The following is a 15,704-nucleotide window of genomic DNA, read 5'->3' on the forward strand; positions in this document are numbered from 1 at the left end:
GGCTTGTCCGAATTTTCTGAACAGGATTGTAATTGTTGCGTTTAGATTTATCCCCAAGTAAGGGACCGTCGAAAATGACCGTCCTGCTCCTGCCTACCGTTATTCTGTTAAACTTTATCTCGCTCCCTAACTCAGCGTATCACTTGTGTCGATGATGACATACGTGTGCGTCTTGTGTATAACCGATGATGCGCAATGTCTATGCGAGCGTTTGAAGAAGGGTTTAACTTTCTGAGCTTGCTTCCTCTTTGTAGTGCTTAATTAGGAATCCCTGTGAAGTCGAGAACGTGTTTCCTGTTTAAGAGTCACACAGCGTTTTAACACACGAGATGAAGACGGATCATCTGATAACGACGTGCCTGTTTCATACCGCCGCCGTGTTTGCCTCTGAAATCCAGGACACAAAGAGAGGAGTGTGCTGTATTGTCCTCTCTCGCTCGCTCGCTTGTGCTCCCCTCCCCCTTTCTCTTGTTCATTTGGTTCCACATATTTTCTGTGTAACCGGAGACTGTTCTTTATCTCCTGATTGGGTCGCTGTAATTCAAACCTTGACTTAGTAGTGTCGTCCCCCCCCATGCACACATTCGCACAGGTCTGAGATCAGTTGTGTGTTGATCTTCACAGAGGTTCAAATAAGAATCAGTAGAAGGACAGTCGTGCTGAACACATCGAAAGAAAAATTCAAAATTCGAGAAGCGTTGGACCACACATGTCGTACGATCAGTTTGAGGAATCTTTCCGATTTATCACTTGACGTAATTAAAGCCTAGGTCACAACCGGACTTACGATTTTTTGGCCGTGCGGTTTTTGGCGTTTCCCAAATTGCTGCGTTTTTTTTTTTTTTTTTTGTTCGTGGAGAAAGACGCACGTTTGTCTTGCAGCCTGAAAAAACGTAAGCGCCTGTAGAGTTTGTTTGACATGACAAAGAACCTCTGCGGCCAGTCTACGGCTCGAAAATCAGCACGTCACACGCACGCCCTCAGTGCGTTTCTTGCATTTTTTGCACGTAGACCGGCCGTAGGAGCACGTACGGCCGGTTGTGACCGAGGCTTAACACATAGTTGAGAAAATCTCATCAAATTCCGATCGTCGCTTGTTGTTACTGCAAAAGTATCGTGTTCCGTTGCTTGCTCGGAACAGTATCTTCAAATAACAGCGGTAAGCTTGCGAAAAAGCCGGGAGCATTAAAACGTGCCGTCTTAGGCCCTGTCCACACGGCAACGGATTCATGTGAATCTGATAAAATTGTTTATCGTTTCGGCCTGGCGTCCACACGGCACCGGCGTTTTGGGTGCCCCAAAACGAAATCTTTTGAGAATGGGTTCCAGAGTGGAAAGATCTGGCAACGGTGCCGTTGCGAAGTCGTCTGGATGAGTAGAACGGATTTGTTTACGATGACGTCACAACCACGTGCTTCACGCCGGGTAGAAGTGTAACGAACTCGATGCGAGTTGTCAACAAATCCTATAACTTGGTTCATGAAACGCGCTTACAAAATATTTTCACTGTGAATATTTATTATGTAATGGTGCGAAGTGAGAGAGGGAGAGAGAGAGGGAATAGCCCTTAGGGCAGAGTCAATCCCGCCAGCAAAAATAGGGAAAAAAAAAGGAGCGATCTCACCTCTTCAGATGTTGGTTTAAGTGCGACAATACATTCCTCAAAAAGGGCGTAGAAGAACAAATTAATCCATCAACGTGTAGCATTCAATTTATTCCGGACCATTAAAGACGCCGCCTTCCGCGTAGAATCATACGTCATCCTCGCCGCCATATTGGATGGGGCAAAGCGGAGAATAAAGATGCCTCATTCATGTGCTGCGTTTAACTGTACCAACAGGTTTGCCGTCCAAACGAGATCACATGGGATTACCTTTCACAGGTGAGACTGGAAAAATACTTTTCATTGTATTTGGTCATTATAATGTAATTTTACAAACAGATTTTTCTGACTGTGGCTAATATGAAGTCTCGCGCATAATAGTTTATGCGCATGCGTCCTTACTTCTATTGTTCTGGTGTCTCCGATGGGACCGTCTTACAGCGCCCCTAGAGGTGTGGCATGTGTATTGCATCGTTTTCAGCAAGCGTTGCGTTGCCATATGGAGCTGATATTTTACTGATCCGTTGCCTATGTGGATGCTATATATATATATATAATTAATTTTTTTTTAAATCTCATTGCCGTTGTCGTGTGGATGTAGCCTTAAAGTAGATCCAGAAGATCACGCTGCAAAAACGAACTGCTTGCCATTCTCCTTTATTTCATGTCGTCTCGTGTAATTTTCATTTATCGCCCATTTGATTCACAAACCCACCGAACCTGCAATTGATTATCTTCCTGCGGCGGAAATATCATGTAAACACGCTGACTTTTTTTTTTTTGGAAAACAAATCTCTCTTGTTCGAAGTCGCCGTGACTGTGTTGACATATTTCTTGCAGCAGCGATCGCTGTTAAAATGTCACACTTTGATTTTGTTTTTTCTTTTTCACAGCCAGCATCATCAAGCAAGCAAACTGATGGTGAGCTGGAAGTACTCTTGTAATCCCACACCCACCTGCTCCTGCACCTCGTTTCGTCTTGGACTCAGCTGCGATATGTTCTGATGAAAATATTCAGCCGTTTGGGCCCAGATCTCTCAAATACGAGCAAAAGATTCATTGCATTTGATTAGCGCGAAGAACAGACCTTCTGATCTCAGTTCCAACTTCACCGACGGTCAGGAGCGAGCCGACTGAATACAAATGGTCTTCCTGCATGTGCGGTATCATGAGGGTCGACCACAGCAAGGGAAATATTTATGATGAACTTAAAAGATTCATGTCCCTAATTATCCTTTGGATGTTAATGATAATTCTGATTGATCTGCACAGGATGAGTGATGTGTATAAATCCCAGAGATCGGGATGGTGCAAGTTCATTCATAGGTTACATGAAGGAACTGAAATATATAATAGATGTCGGCTCTGTCTGCGCTTGTAACTTTCCTTCAAAGTAGACGGCTTTTCGATTTCATAAAATCGGTGGAATTTAGTTTCCTCTGAAATTTGGTCATTGTGATGTTTGTTTATCTAATATCTTTAAAAAAAAAAAAACAACAACCCAGGCCAGTCTGTGGCTGGGGAAGTTATTTAATTTGAAGGGATTCCCTCGCAAGTCATGTGCATGAAATCACTCGCGTCACGCAGTCAAGCCGACCGAGGAAGTCCGTGTGCGCATGCGCAGGTTTACCTTGACCGTGCACTGACAGTTCCATCATTCTGTCGCTAAACGAACAGCTGATCACACCGAGGTGCTCGCTGACCGCCGATATTTATTAGTTTGGTCCTGCGTTTCCTTTCCTTCGCAACATAACGTCTTTTCTTCTCGCTTTCCGTTACTGTAGCCGGTCTTTCATGTTTCATTCGCACACTCACGTCCTCCATTTTTCTCTCCTGTTTCAAATTTGTTTCCCGCAATGCCTTGTGTGAACGGGGAAAGCCCACCGCGTGATGCATGACGTAGTATCATGAACTGGGTCACGGTGAAGCAGGAAAAAATAGTGGCGAATTTAGGGCCACGTGGCCTTAAATTAATTAATTGTTCTATTTAAAAAAAAAAAACTAATACAATTGGAAGTCTGCAATTCGAATTCGGTAGCTTTCAGTCCACTAAACAAAAATAATTGGGTGTCGGGGGGGTGTTTCTTCTTTTTATGACCTCCACTTGAAGAAAAATCTGAAAGGCGGTACAGCTTTTAAAAACATCCCCCCCCCCCCCCCCCAAAAAAAAAGCATCGTTTTTCTCACAAATCCTTTTAAACATCTCTCTTTTATCGTTCTGTAGCTTAAAAATAACGTTTCTATGAAATCCGTTCCATGTCAGTATTTATCACTTTATGACGAGATGAAATCAAGACCGTCTTTGCGCTCATGTATGCAGAAGAGGGCGGATAGCGCTTTCCTGTGACGCAGCAGTTCGAAAAGGTGTGGTCGTCTTCTCGCACCCAGGTTCGTCTTCCTAAAACTTTTGATTCATTGGTTATGTCGAAGCGTAGGTCGCGTTAACCGACAATTGTCCGTCATTGACGGATTTTTTTTTTTAGCTATGACGGAAAAATCTGAAGGCCGTCGGTCATTTTGACGGATGTTTACCGTTACCATTACCAATAACAATAATAGCCTAATAATAAAACATAATGAAACACACAATTGAAATGATTGGCAAGTTGTGGCAGAGTTTTCTTACATACAGTATACATAGTCTTCACTGCCGTCACTTTCAATCTGAGCCGACGTTGCGGCAGTCTTGATGTTCAGTGCATAGGCTACTCATGTATACATTGTCACCACCGCGCAAGGCTGTTCCCCCCACCGCGCTCCTGACCGCGCTCTGACTTCTCTAACCACTAGCACAGTGAGATGTATTAATGTTTCCCTTCTCTGCAGAAGACACGTCATTTTTGCTATTAAAAAAAGAGATGCATTGGGTTGTTTGTCGTTTCCCTGCCTGTACAATAGCGCTCATTTAGGCTCGTTGTTTTTCTTGTTTTTAAAATGAAACAAATGTCGATTTATTGTATTCTTCCCCAGCAAGCTTAGGAACATCACTGCTCGAATATCTGCTAAACTATCATTTTAATGAGAGCACGGGTAGACAAACTAACATTTAAACGTAACTTCGTTTTATTTAAGACCTTCCGTGTCAGGTTCCAGGCTCCGCGGGGTGCAGAAAGACCGCATGCTGCAGGATTTCCTCCCTATGAAGAGAGTACTAGCAGGGTTGGGAAATCCAACTTTCAGAGGCTCTTGCCGGCTTCTGATCACTTCCCTGGGAGAAATGTTTCCCGACTTCAGAACTTTGGCTGAAGTGGCGCTGGTTATTCCAGTCTCCAGTGTCGCAGCAGAGCGCGGGTTCAGCCTTCAGAATAAAATTAAAACGTCAATGAGAAGTCGTCTGTCCGAGGCAAAGACGCAAAATTTAATGACAGTTGCCTCGGCAACAGTCTCCATTGACGACTTTGATTATGCACAAGCGAGCTCCCAATTTAAATCCATGCGGGCCAGAAGGAAGGTTTGAGCTCACACAAACAGGTCAAATTAGATTGTCACTTAAATCGTTGTAGTTGTAGTTCATATTTTAACTCCAATTGTCTTGCTACGTTGTAAAATAACATTGTTCATATACCCGTTAAGGCACAACAGCCGCAATGTTTTTAGCGGAGGGAACATGGGTTCACAAGTGACCGAACGTCAGAATCTCTGTTCATCTTTTTGCATCATAAATAAATGATTACATAATACAAGATTGTTCTGTGAATTAATTTTTAAATGAAAATGAGTCCATGAAAACACAAGTTATTAAATATATATAGCATTTATAGCCTATATACATTGTCACTTTAAAAGTTAAAATAAAATGACAGATAATAATGGACAATGACGGAATTTTTACGACCCTGTCCGTCAAAATGACGGACAATGAAAAAGTCTAACGTAACCACTGTGTAGAAGGTCAGCCATGTTCCTTACATGAGAATAAAAGGGTTTGTACATGTAAATTTATGTTATTTCTTGTCACGCAAGAACGATATTCTGTTATCTGATCAGGTCACTGTCGTAAAGGAAGGGGGGGAAAAATCCTGATCTTAAAAACGCCCGCTGTTGCAGAAGGACAAATAAGTGATGAGTTGGTTCTATAAATAATTTTGTTAAACACACCGTCAGGGAGAAAAGGCACCAGACTAAACACTACTTATATGAAAGCAACCTTAAAGACATAACAAGCAGCTTTTTGTATGTTTACCAAAAAAAAAAAAAAAAGTTTGAGGTTCTGATCCTGGACATGTGATTGGCTGCGACAGTTTCATCAGTTCGATGTTCTTTGCAGGAAGCACGTTTCCGTCCTCTTCAAACAACTTGGGGCAAGACGCAGAGACGCGGCTCAGGCTCTCCCGCACAAACAGAAACATCTGGAAGCACTCAGACGAGGGAGAGAGAGAGGTGTAAACGTGTCTAGAGAGTAAAACAGGATCAGATGTGCTGCAGCACTCGCAGTCGTGCCAAAGAGCCGAGAGGTCGCGAGTTTGATCCTGTTTGCTCAAGAATTGTTGCCGCTCTCCGAGGTCTTGTTCTCACGATTAGTTCTTGCCATCTTCCCCCTTTCTGTTTTTGTCTTCCCTGGCAATCTAAGTGACTTGTTTTTTTATTAGTCACGTCTACGGGTTTCTGCGTCAAGGTCTCTTGGCTTCAATACGTTATATTCCAGACTCCTCCTGTCATCACCTCACGCTTCTTCACGTGATCCCACAGCGCTGTTGAATCCTGGAATCTGATTGGTCTGCTATAAACAGCAGGTTTATATTCACGCGCTGGTGATCCATTTCCGTTTCTCGAGGCATGGTTTATGCAGAGCGACTCGTCTGGTGGATGGCGGACGATGCTCATCATCTAAATTGAAGAATAAAGATTTCTGTATGCGTCATTTATGGCAGGATTGTCCAGTGTTAAAGCTGGAACTGAATGTTAATTAACACGGGAAAGGCTTTTGAGCTTTGCGCTTTCTTGGGAATAAAAGAAAGGGGGGGGGGAAGAAACTCGAAGGAAGGAGCGACTGTTTTTACGATGATTTTTGGGAGTTCCACAAGATTGCCTGTAACTATAAATGGATAAAAAGTACACTTGTCCTTGAATAAAGCAAAATTGTAATCCTTGGCCAGTTGCTGAGGTAGTAGAGATCTTGCAGTCACGTGACCGGAAAGTACACAGCCGCCATCTTGTCGGTAAAAAACACCGCTGAATACTGCTGCACTCGTGTACAGAATGGATAAATTTCAACCGATGGACTACACGGCTCATTTTTCTAATGAACAGATAACTAGATATATGTCTAAAATAAACGATCTACAGATTAGTGACCCTTATCGATTACCGGACGTAGTTTTCACGACCGTGTCAGTGGATATGGAACTGCCGGAGGTGGAATACCCAGATGTGTCTAATTACCTCATTAACTTTCCCTCGCTGTTCAGTGGTGAAGCACTGCGTGCTTATAAATCTCTGGACAGTTATCTTTACAGAAATTCAGGATTTGTCAGCCGCCCTCAGATGTGGCATCTTGTAAACAAGAAAATAACAATCCTCATTGGACGGGTAAGTCACTTAAGTATTGAGTACTAGTCAGGCTTTCGTCTAAACGGGGGAACAGGGGCGCTGCGCCTTCGTACTCTCGGCGTGCGCCCCCTTACCGACTCCATGAAAACATCCCAGCAACACTACGTGACAATGTGTCTGTTTAACGTATCATCAAATACGTTAAAATTGCTCCAAAAATATTCCAATCATAATAGATACACCGCCAGACGGTGCAAAAACAGTCCGAATTGGCGTTTTCCAGACTGAGGCGCCATGTTTAGTTGTCGCGGCTGCTCTCGCGAGATTTGACATGGGTTACATACAAGGTCAGCTGACTTGTCGAGCGAGATTTCTCGAGACTGAATGACCTTTCACCCACCGGCGCGGGAGCTTTTGACAGAAGTAGTTCGCGAGTTGTTTTTGTTGACACTTGGGCATTTAAAGATGTCATCCCGCGGCACGAAACGGAAGAAAGCCAAAGACTGTCAGGGGCAGAAGAAGATTACTTCTTTCTTTTTCAGTGTTGACAGACAATTTGTTACAATTTCCCTCTCAGATAGCCTCAGAATGTCCCACTGGAGCATTTTTCAAAGGCTTTGCACGGCGGGGCGGGACAACCGGCACCATCCCCCCCCCCCGCTTCGCTCCCTCGCCATGGTGAGCGCCCTCATACTAAATTTTTCTAGAAAAAACCCTGCTAGTACTGATGCTAGATATATCAGTGGTATCTAGTATAGCACTGACCAGCCGATTATAGAATAGAATAAGGTAATTCCAGCTGTAATTCCAAATCGTCCGTCTTGTTTACCATGGATCTGGCGTTGGAGAGGTAGAGGCTTGGCAGTGGAGGTTTGAGTGGCTGTTTTCTGAGCTTAGTCAACAGGCCGGCTCTGCCTGCAGCCTCGCTTTTGCTTCCGCTCCCGACGCCGCCTCCTTCGCCTGCCAGACCCGATAACAATCCACGGAGACCCCGCTGATCTCGCTATCTCCTCCGGAATGTTGTGCATGCGATGGAAACCACTACAAACCGTCATTTTCTGCTGGAAACCAATGTCCAGTAAGTCCATACGGTTGTAGTGGATATTGAAGTCCGGTACAGACGAACAACACGCAAAAATACACACAAAAAACATAAACGTGCGCAGGTAGGGAGAGCTTGTAGCCGCAGCCATTGTAGTAGAATTGTATATAGTAGGGTTTTCCAGAAGAAAAGGTAGAAGTCGGAAATATGGCGTTTGACCGACAAGATGACGTCTGTTACAATCTGGATCGGCTGTGACGTCACATGCAAGATCTCTATATGATAAAATACCGCTCGAGGATGTAATGTTGGAGGAGAAAATAATCAAGGTTGCAGTGGAAGCAGTGACTCCGCTTCATCACACCATGCTATTGTTGATGTTCCTATTGAATCGGACACGTTTTCAAGCCAACAGATGAGTGATGGTTCCAGGCAATAAGGAGGAGCGGCTTTAGTCCCTGGAGCTTTGTGTTTTTTGTGACCGCTGTTTTATCCTGGCTGCGTAGCTATTCGTCATATCTGTGAACTTTTTAAGAATTTTAACAGGCTTTACTTGCTAGTTAACGAATGTGCGTCATTTAGATTACTTTAGCAAACCTACGCAGCCCGCCAAAAATCTGTATCAAGCAACTTGCTTGATCGCGAGGTCACGCTCTTGCCTTCGCAAGCAGAATTTGTTTCCCAGTACGGTCAAGGCAGTTACAAAATGCAGGCTTTCATGGCACTGAAACTTGAGCTGAAGGAAGTTGTAATCAACATCAAAAGACATGCCGATGTCAGTTCGCCATCGATGAGATGTGTTCAGTCGCTGCAGGTTAAACCACAGCAGAGCATCATTTAGCCACTGACAGGGCGCCAAGACGGGAGAACCTTCAAGAGTTACGGTATCTGATGAAAGGGTCAGTTTTTGCCAGATAGCACGTCCTGTCTTTTCGAGCGAATCTATAGTAATAAGTCAGGAACAAATTTTTATTTTTTTAGTGAACTCAGATTCTCAGTAGGGCGGCACGGTGGTGTAGTGGTTAGCGCTGTCGCCTCACAGCAAGAAGGTCCTGGGTTCGAGCCCCGGGGCCGGCGAGGGCCTTTCTGTGCGGAGTTTGCATGTTCTCCCCGTGTCCGCGTGGGTTTCCTCCGGGTGCTCCGGTTTCCCCCACAGTCCAAAGACATGCAGGTTAGGTTAGCTGGTGACTCTAAATTGAGCGTAGGTGTGAATGTGAGTGTGAATGGTTGTCTGTGTCTATGTGTCAGCCCTGTGATGACCTGGTGACTTGTCCAGGGTGTACCCCGCCTTTCGCCCGTAGTCAGCTGGGATAGGCTCCAGCTTGCCTATGACCCTGTAGAACAGGATAAAGCGGCTAGAGATAATGAGATGAGATAAACTTGCTACATATTTTCATGTTTTTAACCAACGAAGTGAGGACATTTTTGGCTCATCCTCACTTTTTCAAAGGGCTGTTTGATGGTTAAGACAGTTTTAGGGTTCAAGTTAGAATGAGGTAAGGGGCGGGGTTAGACATTTAGTTGTGATGGTTAAAGTGCATATTCTGGACCAATTTCGTGGGGTTTTTTTTAAATATGAAAGTACGTCCCTTTACACACTCATCCAGAAGGGTAATTTTGCACAAGGCCATCTGTCTACAGCATAAATAAATAAATAAATAAATAAATAAAAAGTGTCTGGAAAAATCCCAAGGGAGTCTGGAGCCAGATTCGTGACGTCACCTGCAGAAGCGCCAGCAGGCTGCGCGAGCTTTGCGCAGTTTCAGTGCACAGCCTGTGTAGACCAAGCGCTCCCATTTCTCTCTCATTGTCCGGTCTTTTGGGAAACGATGAGTTCTAATCCCATCAAGATTGGTGTTGCTACACCCTCCTACGATACATCTGTTAACCATTTTAATAATTACGCGATAACGTTGAAGAAATTTGCAGAAAACCACCAGGTCGTTTTCTCATAAACAAACCAGCGCTGACGTAGGATTCAGAGGGAGGCGTCCCGCACGCGACGTCACGAAAATCAGTGTTTGCCGGGAAATCCAAATGCCAAGTTTTTTCAGAGGCGGACCAATTCGCCTCAAATGGCTCGATTTCAACTGAATTTTTCTGGTATTGCGCAAGGTAAAAAAAAAAATTGCAGAGAATGCAGAATGTGACAGATATTTGACCAAAGTTTAATATAAAATAGGAGAATTACATTGATCTCGCTCCTGAATTTACCCGTGATATGCACTTTAAGGTTGGGGTAAAGGGCTTGGGGAATGTATTGTCAGTGAGTCTCTCCACAACGATTGTGTGCACGTGCGTGCATGGACACGCTCTGCTTTCTCAGAAACAGTTTCCCGGTTGTGTAAGTATGTGTCATTTTGCTAAGAAAAAAAAACGATGTAACTTTTTTTTTTTTTTTTTGTGGTCTGAATTCCTCGAGAGAGTCTTCCTGCAATACATGTGTTCTTATTTCTCCCCCTTGCTGACAGCTGTGCCTTTATGGGTCGTGCCGGTGGGTGGGTGGGTGGGTGGGTGTGTGTGTAAACCAAATGTGATATGCATAGTGAGATGAGCTCATCAGTTCAGTGCTCCTTAACCCAATGGCATGCTGATTAAACCCAGAGCTGTGTGTTTTCTCACCAGTGTGTGTGTGTGTGTGTGTGTCTCTGCCTGCTCTGGGTTCATCATTGGTTTTTTTTTTTTAAAGATATTTTTTGGGGGCTTTTTTCACCTTTATTGGATAGGACAGTGTAGAGACAGGAAATGAGCGGGAGAGAGAGAGAGACGGGGAGGGATCGGGAAATGGCTTCGGGTCGGAATCGAACCCGGGTCCCCGGATTTATGGTATGGCGCCTTATCCACCTGAGCCACGACGGCCCCAATCATTGGTATTTTTTTGGATATGCGTGTCCTGTAACTGTTTCTCACAATGTGTATCTCTTGCACTCTATTTGTCTCTGTCGGTTTCCCTGATGGACTTTGACCCCTTCTCTTTTTATGTCTTGCAGTCTGCATCTCTTTTTCTGTCTCTCTTTTTTTTTTTTTAATCTGTCTCCCTCTCTCCCCCTTTCTTTGCCTTATTCTCTCTCTCTCTCTCTCTCTCTCTCTCTCTCTCTCTCTCTCTCTCTCTCTCTCTCTCTGCCTTATTCTACCTGTTTATCTTTTAACCTTATTCTCCCTCTGTCTCTCTCCACCTCTGCCATTCTGTCTCTCCATCTGTTTTTCTTTCATGGTCATGATCTCGTCTTTCTTTCTGTCTCTCTTGTTCTGGCTATATATATATATATATATTTATTCCTGTCTGTCTTGCTTTCTCACGGAGTCTCTCTCTGTCTCTGCTTTCATTTAATCCCTCTTGATTTTAATTCGAGCCCTGTTTTATTTTCAGTCTCTCTCTCCACTCTTCCTCTCTATCGTATAAATATTAGCATCTGCTCCGGAGCTGACGTCAGAGCAGCTCTCTCTCTCTCTCGGTCTCTCTCACAAGCACATACTCACTCTTAACTGTTGGCTTCACGCAGCGTTACCATGCACTAAAGCACACACCCTGTTCACTGATCATAACCATCAGCACAGCGTGGGTGTGGCCGCGTATCGGCTACTCTGTGCTTATGTATTTGTCGCCTGTGAGCTTTTTTACCTAAACAGGAAGTGAAAGTGTCTGAAGCTCGAGAGTTCATGACTACTTCCTGTCCTTCCTGCACTTTTCTTTTCAACGTGTGCATGTTTCTGTGTTCAAGCTTGTGATCTCTGACCTCTAATCAACATTCGTCTTGATTTCCCTCACAGGTCAGGAGTGTGAGGGTTCAGCAGTGAGGCTCTCACCGTGGCCTGACGCTGGAATCGTAAGTTCTTTCCACACACGCATCGATATATTAATCAACATATTGCACATCTTTATTCCACGCACATTCTGCGTGTGTGTAGGTGGCCTGAATAATGCACGGCACGCCATGGTTTGCTGAATTACGTGTAAATTGATCACATGGGTGGAGGTGCCGTCATTGATGCATTTTTAAAGAGAGAGAGGGAGAGATGGTGTGACCGCTGCGCGTGAGAGAGAGAAGAAAAATATTTCATCAGCATGCGTCTAGCCATGTGTGTGTGTGTGTTGTGGCCTGGTGTTGCTTCCTTCCCTACTCTAAGCTCATTCACCAATTATTGAAGCCTGTGTTCATACCATTTGTTCATTCAGTTTTTCGCAGGCTGTGTGTGTATAAACAAGAAGTGAGGTGTGAAACAGGTGTAAAAACACACATGCCTGCCCCCACACACACACACACACACACCTACCTACAGAGAACAGATGTGATTTGTCTTGTATGTCATGACTGTAGAGTTTCACTAGAGGGCAGTGTTGTGGCAAATACAGAATATCCTGTTTCCTGTATTCCTGAGACTTGTCACCTCCTCATGCCCCGTGTGGATCTTTTAATCCGTGATATATGTTACACTCCTCGCATGTTCAGATTATTTACCACAATTCAGTTATTGCTAATAATTTTGCATTTGAGTTATGAATTACACCAAATAGAGCTGTCTCACTGTCCGTATATTGGTCTGTTTGTCTGTCTGTGTCTATGGAGCTGTCTGTCTGTATATTGATCCGTCTGTCTCTCAAACTGTCTGTGATCTTTGACTTTGTCTGTCGATCTGTCCTTAGAGCTTTCTGCCTGTTGGTATATTTGTCCGTGTATTGATTTTCAGTTTATAAAGCTGTCTGTTGATCTGTGTGTCTCGAGAACCATCTGTCTACATAAATGTCTAATTATTATTATTTTTTTTTCCTTTGTCTGTCTGACTGTCCTTAGGGATGTCCCTAAATTCTGTCTGGAGAGCTGACTGACTGTCTATTGATCTGTCTGTCTGTCCATAGAGCTGTCTGTCTGTCAGTAGAGGAGTCTTTCTGTTGAACTGTCTGCTAATCTGTTGGTCTGTCTGGATGTAGAGCTTTCTATCTTTTGAGCTGTTTATCTGTCAATAGAGCTGCCTGTCTATTGATCTGTCTGTCTTAATAGAGCTGCACATCTATGAAGGTCTCAGTCTAATATAGAAATGTCTGATGGATCTGTCTGTCTCTGGAGCTATCGGTCTGTAGTTCTATTTGTTTATAAAGCTGTCTATATATGGGTTGTTTTACAATCAGGGTACAAAGTTTGTGTCACAGGGGTCCAAAATTCAAATAAAAAAAAAAACAAAACTATCAAATCTGCACTTTTGGAAATTAATACACATATGAACATAGGCGTGTGTAATAGTTAGTATTATAAGAAGATTAAGTGTAGCTTTAAGCAGGGCTGGGAGAAACAAATGAAGTGATTCTCGGAGAGGACTTTTTTTTTTTGACAATTCAGAATCCGCTACTTCCATAGTGCTTTTAAATACAAGGCTGTAAGCTTTGTGTTAGTTGTCTCTAATATTTATGTCCCAATATCTTGACCACATTTTAGGATGAAAATAATCATTTTAGATCTGTTATTTTATATTGAAAAATTAGCTGTCTCGGAGAGGACATTTTTTTGACACAATTACAGACTAATTTGATCAAAATAGTCTGAAAACTTCCTGGCATTCAACATTAAAACTTAACTATGTTTCCAATGATATGGAACCAAATACTTGTTTTATGGTATAAAGAATGATGTAAGTGCATCCCTTTTGGAGCTACCTGTGGTCAAAAAAGCACTTTTTCTAAATGACACGAGTAATTTTGCTAAATATGACGTATATTGCCATACAGTCACCAAAAATAACGTTAATCACCAAATATTTTTTTTGCATGGTAAATAGAGCGATCACAGGGCTACAATAACCAACCAAGTTTATTTAGTCAAGCCTTTTGATATTGAAGATAATAAGTGTTAAATGTGATTTTTAGCTTGCGTACCCTGATTGTAAAACAACCCCGTCTATTCCTATGTGTCCGCAAACTTCATCTGTGTCACAGTTCTGATTTTTCCAGCTGTAGGCCCCTTTTCTGGTCAGATATCACTTCCTGCACTTCAGCTGTGTGTGTGTGTGTTCGACTGCTGTTGTCCTGCAGTAGTGTTGATTAGTGTGCAGCGTTGCGTTTGTCTGCACTGCTGATAAAAGAACATGTACACAGTGTAGAACAGTGGACGTTGTGTAGAAAGACCTCCACCCAGTACAGTGATAGGAGATATGGTATGTGGTGGTGAGGTTTTTTTTTTTTTTTTTTTAAATGTTGCTCAAGGCTATTGCGTAAATTTTACCCCATACTATATAAGAAACAACTTCACGAAACAAGATGGGTCTTGCTCCTTCATTTATTCAGTAAGCATTGATGCACATTCTTTACCAAAGACATGGGGTGTGTGTGTGTGTCAGGGTTTTGTCTAGAAAAATTTAGTATGAGTGCGCTCACCATGGCGAGGGAGCCGGTCCCCCCCCCGCCGTGCAAAGCCTTTGAAAAATGCTCCAGTGGGACATTCTGAGGCTATCTGAGAGGGAAATTGTAACAAATTGTCTGTCAACATTGAAAAAGAAAGAAGTGGCCAAAAAAAAGGGTTTTCGGTAACATGAAATACTAAAATAAGGTCGGTGGGTAGGAAAGTTTTTTTTTTTTTTTTTTTTTTTTTTTTTTTAAATTTTGTTCGAAAAAATTAACACAAGTAAACATCTTACAAAATAGTATTTTGGCACAGAATCCTTTATACCACACATCATAATAAAATAAGTGTTTTAAATCTTTAAACGAATAAAAAAAATATCGCGAGAGTTCGAGTTATGATCTACGGAAGCGATATTTCATGATATTTTCGTGTAATAACGTGAAAACACCTTATCAAGAAATAACGTGAAAATAATGTCCTAGGCTAGGCTACTTCCATTAAAAGCAGACGGCCTAGCCTAGCCTACTGTAGAACTTGGGTCGAGCAAAAACATGGCTGAATCCTGAATGACTCCTATTTGTATAAATAGGGGACTACATAGGCGACAAAATGTAGTGTTTTTCCCTGCCATGGAAGTGCACTTGTATACTGAAAAGGAAGCAATTTGCATTACAGCCTTGAATGAGGATTCAAAATGGCAGCTCGGCTCAGTTTATGCAGGAGGGCTGATAGAAGTGGCGAAACATTTTACTTTTTATCGTTTCTTTCACAACTTGAATGCGTTGAAACAAAAAATTATGACAAACTAATGCCGCTTACACTAAAATATCGAGGGAAATTTGTAATAAAAACTTTACGGTCGGCAATTTCGACGCAGAAATTCTCGATCGGTGGGGTTACCGGAAACACATTTTAAAAAAAATTTTTTTTTATTTGGCCTAATCTTCTTCTGCCCCGGACAGTCTTTGGCTTTCTTCCGTTTCGTGCCGCGGGATGACATCTTTAAATGCCCAAGTGTCAACAAAAACAACTCGCGAACTACTTCTGTCAAAAGCTCCCGCGCCGGTGGGTGAAAGGTCATTCAGTCTCGAGAAATCTCGCGCTACAAGTCAGCTGACCTTGTATGTAACCCATGTCAAATCTCGCGAGAGCAGCCGCGACAACTAAACAACATGGCGCCTCAGTCTGGAAAACGCCAATTCGGATTGTTTTTGCACCGTCTGGCGGTGTATCT

At 43.1% G+C, this 15,704-nt stretch overlaps 1 protein-coding gene across 2 annotated transcripts in view; it reads left to right on the forward strand.

Annotated features, from left to right (window-relative positions):
- Nucleotides 1-15,704, forward strand: part of fbxw7 (F-box and WD repeat domain containing 7) — a 268,108-nt gene that overhangs the window by 36,948 nt on the left and 215,456 nt on the right. For both annotated transcript variants that reach the window (XM_060917115.1, XM_060917119.1), the window contains exon 2: nucleotides 11,907-11,962. The gene's annotated coding sequence lies outside the window, so the exon portion shown is untranslated. The remainder of the gene's footprint in view (nucleotides 1-11,906; nucleotides 11,963-15,704) is intronic.

The sequence above is a fragment of the Neoarius graeffei genome, chromosome 3 (assembly GCF_027579695.1).
Source record: "Neoarius graeffei isolate fNeoGra1 chromosome 3, fNeoGra1.pri, whole genome shotgun sequence".
NCBI classification, from domain to species: Eukaryota; Metazoa; Chordata; class Actinopteri; order Siluriformes; family Ariidae; genus Neoarius; species Neoarius graeffei.